Source organism: Mytilus galloprovincialis, chromosome 7 (assembly GCF_965363235.1).
Source record: "Mytilus galloprovincialis chromosome 7, xbMytGall1.hap1.1, whole genome shotgun sequence".
NCBI lineage: Eukaryota > Metazoa > Mollusca > Bivalvia > Mytilida > Mytilidae > Mytilus > Mytilus galloprovincialis.
Genome location: NC_134844.1, coordinates 54433093 through 54443868, shown reverse-complemented (window position 1 = coordinate 54443868; position 10776 = coordinate 54433093).

Genomic DNA, 10776 nt, shown 5'->3' with positions numbered 1-10776 from the left:
AGGTTGACCCCCGCCCCCTTTTCCTTCTTTTTTTTTTTTTGTTAAATTTTTATTTTGGAAATATTCTTTAATGTTGTTTATTCTGATTATTTTTAAACAGGTTTTTTTTATATATGCTAATCTTGCTATAATTTATCGAAAAAAATCAAATTTTGTAAAGAAAAAAATCTAAATCATATATAATGAAAAAAAGAGAGAGAAACCATTTGGTATCTGTGATCTAACATAATATCATTGATGTGACAGTTTAATTTGAAAATATGGTATTTTCTAAATGGTGCAGGAGATAAGTCCACATTCTATTCAACTTCATTTTGATGAAAATTCTTGGGTTTGGATGCAAGACTGTCATCACTGGTTTTCGAATTGAAACTGTTTGAACGTTAAACCTAATACGAAGATGGAGATTGTCATGTAGAATCTGACATTGAATTTGATAAAGGCAATAGTTGTATGTCGCTCTTCAATAGTCATAATTCGATTAAACGAAAACAAATCCGGGTGACTCACAAACCAAAACCGAGGAAAACACATAAAACTATTAGTGAAAATCAATGGAATAACAGAAATACTGAACTGCTTCAAAAACAAAGAAAACATAGAAACGGACATTCCCCATTTCCATTTTCAATTGTATTTGATAACAACTGTCATATTCCTGACTTGGTACAGGACATGTATAGAAAAATATTGTTGAACCTGGTTTTATTGCTTACCACACCTCCTGCTTATATGGTAATGTTAAAAATACCCCTAAAATGAAAACATTACACGATCGGAATTCAGTAGAAATAAACGAAAACAATGAGACACTGTTACTCTAAAAGATTGTATATTGTTTGCCCTCTATACATTTTTTTATTCCATTCTGGTTTTGGCTTTTGTAATGTTCTTTACACCATATTATTTTGCATTTCCCTTATTTTATACTTATATGGAGCTATCTAACAAAACGATAGAAAAAATTGTCAAGTTTAAGATACAAGATTGTTTTCTTCCTGTGTTAATAGATAATTTTCTTATGTTAACAGATTGTTTTGTTCCTGTGTTAACAGATTATTTTGTTCCTGTGTTAACAGATTGTGTTCTTCCTGTGTTAACAGACTGTTTTCTTTCTGTGTTAACAGTTATGTTCCACTCCATATTTCGCGTAGCATTTGTTATATTAAACTATATGTTCGACGCTGATGCAATAAAATGTCTTATGAGATATTCTCAGCGTAAAGCAATGAAAACGTACTAGTAAAAGGGGAAAGATGTAATTTGAATTTACATTTGCATACTTATATCTACTCCTAGATAGAACCTGATCAAACAAAAATAATATTTGTTTGAAGTGTACATGCATGAAGATAGAAACCCTACCCTCGTCGACATTAGAATTAGTTTTGTTTCTGTATTTTGCAAAATATAGTACTTTTTGTCATGACGGAATAAGGTTTTTATATTTCATCGATTGATTTGCGTCTGAATGTTGGGTTGGGATGGGGGCTGGTTAAATTTATTTGTCTCCGGCAAATTCCCGTTGTCCGCCATTGTGGTTAACATTCTGACGATACTGTGCACTTTTCCATGACGAAATAACGTTTGTTTTTTTTTCATCGATTGATTGGCGGCGGAATGTTTGAAGGTTAAAATGATTTGTATTCGATGAGTTCACGCCTTCTCTTTCGTGAATATCATTGTCCGCCATTGAGGTTTGGTTTTCATGTATCTGAAGAATTTGTTTTAACTGTTTTTGCTGTCTTCATTAGAATTTGACGATTAGTGTCTCCTTGAGCTGGTTCACTGTTTTGACTCCTTTTCAAGTATCGTAGCATTAATATATCCGTTATATGGTTTATAGTTTTTTCCTAAAGCTTCTAACAAAAATATAGTTCGATCAGATGGTTACTTGTCCTTTTTACAATATCTGACGAACTGTCATTTCCATTAGATGGTTAACTGTCTTTTCGTGCAATATCTGACGAACTGTTATTTCCTTTAGATGGTTTACTGTTTTTTTCGTAAAGTATCTGACGAACTGTTATTTCCTTTAGATGGTTTACTGTCTTTTTTGAAAGTATCTGACGAACTGTTATTTCCTTTATATGATTTACTGTCTTAAAGTATCTGACGAACTGTTATTTCCTTTAGATGGTTTACTGTCTTTTTTTAAAGTATCTGACGAACTGTTATTTCCTTTATATGATTTACTGTCTTAAAGTATCTGACGAACTGTTATTTCCTTAATATGATTTACTGTCTTAAAGTATCTGACGAACTGTTATTTCCTTTATATGATTTACTGTCTTAAATTGTCTGACGAACTGTTATTTCCTTTAGATGGTTTACTGTCTTTTTTTAAAGTATCTGACGAACTGTTATTTCCTTTATATGATTTACTGTCTTAAAGTATCTGACGATAATTTACTGTTTATTTCTTATACGATATAAAGTATTGGTTTCTCTTTTACTTGCTTATTTTCTGTCTTTTCTTATAGAATCTGGCGAATTGTTATCTCCTTTAGAATGTTTACTCTATTCTCTCATAATATCTGATGTATTCTCCCCTCCTTGAGATGGTTTACCATCTATCCTGGTAATATATAACCAATATGTATCTCCTTCAGATATATAGATTTTAGTTTCTAACAAAATAGCATTGTCTATAGATGGTGTCTTGAATAGACAAATAGAAAATGATCAACTGGTAACTCCTTGATTTTGTCGAATGTCTCTTATAGATTCTGACAAATGGGGGCGACTGTCTTCTAAACTGGTAATAATGCACTTGTACCTTCTTTCGTGTGTTAATTGTCTCCTCGTATAGAACCAAACGGTTTGATTACACTAAAACTAAGGTTATATCTCTTTCGTGTCGAATTAACGTCATATGGTATAAGTTTTGCTTTTTAAGGTATGTTGGTTTTTGATGATTTTGAAAGATTTAGCTGTTTTCACTTTGTATCGCAATCACGTTTTAAAACAATTGATTTGATATCTAGTCATATGGTCTCTGGCTGGTGAATTGCTCTCATTTGCAATCCTACCATTTCTCCTTATTTTGTATTGAGTAGTTTGCAAATGTTCAGTCCTTATTCTTACTTAAGCAAGATCTTGAAATTGATAGGTTGTGATTAAATGTCGGGCGTTTTGTGTGTTGGTATTTAAGTTATATAATATAATAGTATTAAACTGTTGTAACCTTTTGAAGGTTAAATAAGTACTTGTAAATGATTTATTTTCTACAAATGGTGAAAATGATGTTTGTTAGCATTTTGTTCTTGTACATCTGTTTGTTAGACAGCTGATCTTCACACGTGCCTTTTTCAAAACAAAACATTGTTTGTGTTATTGATTACATTTACATCTATATCGTTGACACTTTAAATGATAAAGGTATGACATAACCACGCAAGCAGCGTATCGTTTGCATATTAGATAGGCAAATATTCAAGTTGTTGACCAACACACATTTATTTAAGATACACCGTGTTACTTTGGTTCCATCTACACCTGGCTTTTCTTGCAACATATATCAAAATACTGACTTACTTAAAGTATGCACTGTTCCCACGTGTTCTCTTTTAACTATTGGTATTCCTAGAAGTGTATATGAGGTAAGATAACAAAACATATCCACGTCTCATGGGCTTTCGTGCTATTAAGAAAATATATTGTGACGTCATGATTTCCTTCGAAAAAGTTAGTACTAACTCGTATGACGTACAAAAGCATATGATCTGACCATACATGGCTCATACCGAGCTGGTAAAAAGCATGCAGACATTCGTCTATATCAATTATCGAATTAATTTTTAATACCATTCAAATTTTTGTTGGGTTGTTGTCTCACGGGCGTTTATCAAACAAATTAGCATATATTTGTCCTTTAGTTATTCCATTCGTTGTGTTTCTGTATCGTGATTTTTTAACCGTTCCACTATTCGTAAAATTCTTAAAGAGAATTACAGAATAATCTACCATTGAAGGAAGAAAGATAAGAAGTTAGCATTATCCTTTAACTTTACTTTCCGCTATATAGATGATGTTCTCTCACTAAATAAATCAAAATTTGGTGACTATGTTGAACGCATCTATTCAATTGAAATAGAGATAAAGAATACAAAAGATTCAGTTAAGTCGGCCTCATATCTTGACTTACATCTAGAAATTGACAATGAGGGTCGGTTGAAAAGAAAACTTTACGACAAAAGAGATTATTTCAGCTTTTCAATTGTGAACTTTCCATTTCTAAGTAGCAACATTCCAGTAGCACCTGCGTACGGGGTATATATCTTCCAAGTGATACGATATTCCCGTGCTTGTATTTCCTATCATGATTTTCTTGATAGAGGGTTGCTGCTCACAAGGAAGCTATTTAACCAAGAGTTCCAAATGGTGTAGTTGAAATCATCCCTTCGTAAATTTTACGGACGCCATCACGAGTTGGTTGACCGTACTATTGTTTGTCTGTTTGTCTTTTTTCATTTTTAGCCATGGCGTTGTAAGTTCATTTTCGATTTATGAGTTTGACTGTCCCTCTGGTATATTTCGTCCCTCTTTTATTGTGTGTTCATTTGAGGAACGAATATAATATTTTGTCTGTATATGACCAGCATAGCGGGTTATTTTTTAGTGTGCACCAAATTTTTATGTTATTTTGCATAGACAGAAAACATATTACAGTCATCCCTTATAAGTTAATTCTTAATTCCATTTTAAGCCAGAGAAAATCATGAAAAAAACATTGATGACGTCACGGTCATATGAAAAATTTATGTCTATGAGCCGATAGGCAAAACACTATCAGCCAATCAGAAGACGTGTTACATTTAACATTAAATTATTATTAAATGTACCTCCGACTGAGTGTCATATATTGATGTGGTAGTTAGTCCGTCTGTTGGTTAGTCCATCCTTTTGTATCGCTGCTTTTTCTGTAACCGCTCCTGGTCCTCTTATCAGACTTGTGTGAAATGTCATAGAATCTTTCTAATATGGTGTATTTTTATACTTTTTATTTCATTTCTCAATTTGAAGGATTTTTTCGGGTTTACATTTTGGTGACATGGATTCCGTCATATCTACACAATACATGGAATGATTACAAATGAGACAACTTTACCAGAGGTCAAATGACGTGCAGTTAAGTAAATATGGGTCATCTTTGACCTTCAACCGCGAGAAAGACCCATATCGTACAAAGTATCCGCGACGTCTCCTCCTAAATCACTTATCATAACTATTGAATATGTTCTAAAAATCTTTACCATATATAGCCATCAAATAACGGACTTTGCAAAGGTATTGCTATTATTATTTTTTTTAACTTTGCTCGCAGTACCTCTAGTTTAGCTTGTGATCATCTAATAATAGAATTATGTGAACACCAAATAGCAAATCAAAGGTCCTTAAAAGTACAAGCTCCTTTAACGTCTATGAGCTTGAGGAATATACAACATATTTAACATTGGATCAAAGAAAAACATTTTTATCGTTAATGATATAAATAAACATAATAGTGACATGCCTTATATGTCAAAAGTGACAGCATAAACCAATACACATATTTTCTTTTATAATAAGACGATCCTAAATTTTTAAAGATATGCAAATTTAATTATTATTTATGCTTCAGAAAGATGCTGCTCATTTATTAAAGATAAACAATTATTCCCGGTAGCTATCCCGAATGATGAAATGTCAAAATCGGTCACTTTTTCATAGGTAGACGTTTGTTGGGTTTAAAGCGTTCGTGTAGGATTAAAAGTATATATACATACACTTAATGACACCATATAGCTGTAAGCTACGTTAGGGTCATTTAATTGGCGTATAAAATAACAAAGCCTGGTATCTTTTAAGAGTTTTTTTAAACGCAAATGTAACTTATTCTTACTAGGGTACATAATTGGATTTTTTGTATGACTATTTCAAAAAGTTGATATTACGAAAACATTTAAAAATTTAATGAAATGCTACTTTTTGTCATCAATAAATAAAAGTACCAATACCTATTGTGTATATGCTGCAGAGATCAATTGGAGCGGTTTTTAAACTCATATACATGGTCCCCAGGGTCGCAGTTATCGTCGTTTAGAGTTCCTAGGATGGACAGTGTATACCTTCCAAATTTATTCATAATTGATATTTTATGCAACAAATTGATAAGAAGGCGGATGGAATTGATTTTTAAATTAAATTGGGGGCACAGGAGTTGATTTCACAAAAAAACTTACTACTAAGATTGATCGTAAGTATACTACTTTGTGAATGACTAAAGACCAATCTTAGTCGTAAGTTGTTTTGTGAAACCGACTCCTGAAGAAATGCACAACGAAATAACTGTGTTTTCGGGCCACATGAGAAAATGAACCATGTATACGTGTTTACAGCTCATCTGAATCTATTTTAAATGAAAGTATATAGAAAAGTAACCCGGTCAATGGACTCACAAGTACCAAGTGTTGTTTATTAAAGGACATAAAATTCAAAATATTTAGGTTTTAATGTACGATCATTCAGTAATTACCATAACAGTGATTTAACCTTGGGACATAAGTCGCCATAAAAATCACAAAATGTGCTCCATTATAACGCAATATCATCTATAATTATACCATTTCAACGAAAATTTTAAAAATACACTAGTTCACAATCACGAACAAAAACGTCATACATCAAATTTGACAACGGGATATTTTTTCCTTCAAAATTAAATTAACAAACCCAGGGACCTATGAATAAAATACCAGTTATCCGTAAAATGAAACTTATTAAAATGAAACAAATTTTAAAACGATACTAGATGCTGATTTAGGACATGATGCACAAAGGTTTGACTGTTATGGTTTTGTCTCTTTCAAGGTAAATGGGTATACACCCATCGTAAGTAAAAATTGTTATGAAATATTTTGTCAAGGACATACAGTATTAACAGTCATATATGATATAATCTTACATTGAAAGACAAAAAAGTAAACCACTCATTGCCTTAGTCGTATTGCGTAATTTTTGTTTTCCATCGTGTTATTATCTGCAAAAATATTATATTTATTTTCAAATCATGATTTATTTCATAACTGTTTCAATACCTTATAACTACTGCTCGCCAGTGATTTCTTTTTTATCAAAAATAAGTAAATTTATAAGAAGAAGATCATTTTCAACCGTTTGGAAAAGGATGATGATTTCTTGCTATAAATATTTATATTTTTTATTAATAGCTTATTTTAGTATTGAATAATCTATATATATATTTGAAAGCTATATGATCGTAATTTTAAAGTAAAATCACAATAATACCGAGCTCCGAGAAAAATTCAAAATGGAAAGTACCTAATCAAAGAGGAGGGATAGGAGGGGTCTTGATCCCGAAATCCCGGACTTGAAAAAACGAAATCCCGAGGTCCCGAATTTAAATAAAGCAAATCCCGACATCCCGAAATCCGAAAAAAAGGATTCCCGGATCCCGAAAGGGTCAATCCCGAAATCCCCAGCTTAAAAACACCCGATCCCGGAGTCCCGATAAAGGTCCTATCCCCCCTCATCAAAGATCATCAAAATTAATGGCAAATTCTAAAGCTCAAACAGTCCGTTCAATAGAACTAGTGATTCTTTTTTTAAATTAAAAAAACCAACATATATCCTTTTTTTTTAATACTTGTTCTATAAATTTAAAGCATTTTATAGTTGTTAAGGAATGTTCAAATCTCATTTAATAATTAAAAACATATGAATCAAAGGTAAAAAAAACCAAACCAGTGTTAATTTTAACAAATGTCATGGTTAACCGGTGCGACAATGGCTGTATGGAGTGTCATGCCGGGTTTTTCGACAGTCAAAAACAGAATAATAAGTTGTTCTATCCAAAAAAAAAAAAAAAAAAAACCTGAACTAAAAGGAATCTGTAACAGGAAATTGCCTCTCAACTCTTACAACCAGATTCTCTTACTTCGTGTGCATTCAGGCATTCAAAGGTTCTTTTTGTGACCGTTGTGGAAAACAAATTCTTTATTTGTTACAGTTCATTCTTTACTGTATGTGTTCATGTGTACCTGTTCCATGTAAAAGGAGGATTGAAAGCGCACCTAAAAAGTAAAATCACAAAAATACTGAACTTAGAGGAAAATCAATTCGGAAAGTCCATATAATCACATGGCAAAATCAATTAACAAAACGCATCAAAAACGAATTGACAAGAACTGTCATATTCCTAACATTCTTTATGTCCAAATCCGGGAATTTTCAATCAAGTTGTTATTTGTTTCTTTCTGACAAATGTTTTTCGGTTTTTGATTTAGTATAAACCAGGATTATCGTTTTGAATTTTGAATTATTTCTCTTCTCATCCCGGCCCAATCATTGCTTATTATATGTTGTATGTTTTGCTCATTGAAGAAGGTCGTATTACCCTGTTGGTAATCAAAACACATTTCCCTATCAAATCAAGTATGTTCGATTCGCACTTCTGGCATTCCGTGACTACAGGAAGTACAAGAACAAAAGTAGCCATAATGTTTTGGTTTACATGTTTTACCCAAGGTTAAAAATATTAACCTAATTAAAATGCAGAAAAAAATCGGTGAATAAGTATAGTAGGTGTATCTTAAATGTTATATCATTCACTAAAATCAAAGATTATTTTTTTCTGGATTGGGAATTTTTGGTTTGTTCAAGTTATTCAAAATCTGCCAGTTCATTAGACTGCTCCTCATCTGTCCATTTCCCGACTTATGAAATTCGTCTGATTTCCTATCTCAACATAAATGTTTAAGTATTTATTCCGAAAATTTAAATGACTCGTCAGTTCCAAAAAAATAGTCAGAGAGAATCTAGAAACCCGTTTTCCTTTGGCTATATCGAGATTGAAAGTCAAGCGCGTCAACCATCACGCCACATGTCACATCGGATGAAACCAATTAAATTCCTGGAAGACGTATCTGCAAAATGTTAAACAGAAATTGAATATCAAAATGTAAGGCATGTTGACATTTGTAGCTAAATTACTTAAAGACAGTTGCAGTAGAACGTACATTGTAGATATTATAATCATTCATTTATAGCTATTACTTAATGACACTTGCAGTAGAACGTACATTTTATGCTATGAATTTAAAATGGCACTTTCAATGAAACATACATTTATGGCTACAAAAATGTATTACTTATTAAAGGCACCAGTCTTGTTTGATGAATTTGAGCTTTTGATTTTGCAATTTGATTACGAACTTTCCGTTTTAAATTTTCCTTGGAGTAAAACATACAGGTTTAGCTATTTCTTCATGATTCTTGCAGTAAAACGTACATTTGTAGCTATACAAATTTAAGACCCTTGAAGTAAACCGTACATTTTACATTTTATTCAATGATACTTGCAGTGAAACGTACATTTTACATATTATTTAATAATACTTGCAGTGAAACGTACATTTTACATATTATTTAATAATACTTGCAGTGAAACGTACATTTTACATATTATTTAATAATACTTGCAGTGAAACGTACATTTTACATATTATTTAATGATACTTGCAGTGAAACGAAAAAAAAACCTATAGAGTAATGAACTCATTTGTGAAAAAAACGATAACAAAAATAAACAAATGATAAAATTTCACAAATGTAATATAATCATACTTTATAGGATATTACTCTACACATATAGGTTCTTATGTTAAATGGGGTAAATTGTTCTCTTTAACATTTAAAACTAGATACTAAGTGTAATAGCGTAATATAAGAAGTGACAATCAGCCCATTTTCGTCTTTACAGCTGTTGTGAAATATATTTTGAAAAATTTGAAATGTCGTCCAGGAACAAAGCATTATGAGATTTAAAACAACAACCTCTCTAACGACATTTCTAAAATTGTTATGAAAAAATGGCAGCATGTCATGTAGTGTTACCAAATTTCACATTTATATTCCAAAAAGGTAATATAGATAATCATAAATTGCAAAAAACAAGCATACACATGAACTACCACCTAATTATAGCCCAACAAATCAAGATTATGATCTAAATAATATACAACGATACAACGACTTCATGAAAAAACTCCAAATTTAGTTTATGAATATCAATTTTAAGCCTATCATCTTCCAAATTAAAGCGTATTCATCTTCTGTTAAAATGTGATCGGCATTCTCACGTGACCTCCTAAATGTACACTTTGAGTGATAAATGGCTGGGCGTGATGACCTTTTCTGATGGTTCTCGTGGATCATGTGACACAAAGCCTCTGTTCAGTTTTCATGATGGCGGGAGACGGAGCCAGGAGTACGAAATAAAAATGTCCTACAGAGGAAATGACGTATTAATGCCTTCAAACAGTATCAGATGTTTTAAAACATAATATGATAGATGCTTAAAATTGCATAGCTTTATATTCAATTAAAATACTGCAGTAATGAAGTCATCTGCTTCGTATGTCAGTACTCTGTGGCCATCGATGATTTCAAGACTCTCAAGTCAAAATATTACATATTACCCAGAGTTCACCACGAATAAAAATCAAGCGTGCAGGAGAGTTGTCAACATTCTACAGAGGATGTGTCGCGTTCATTTTTTTCTTCTTCATGTATGACAGCATAAGACTCGAACAACTGATTACAAATTAAATAAAGTAGTCGTAGTAATGACAAAAACAAACCCTGCAATTTCTTAACTCAAATACACGAAGAATACTAAAATTAAGAACTAGGGTTCAAATGAAATTGAGAATGGAAATGAGGAATATGTCAAAGAGACAACAAACTGACCAAAGTGTAGACAACAGCCGAAGG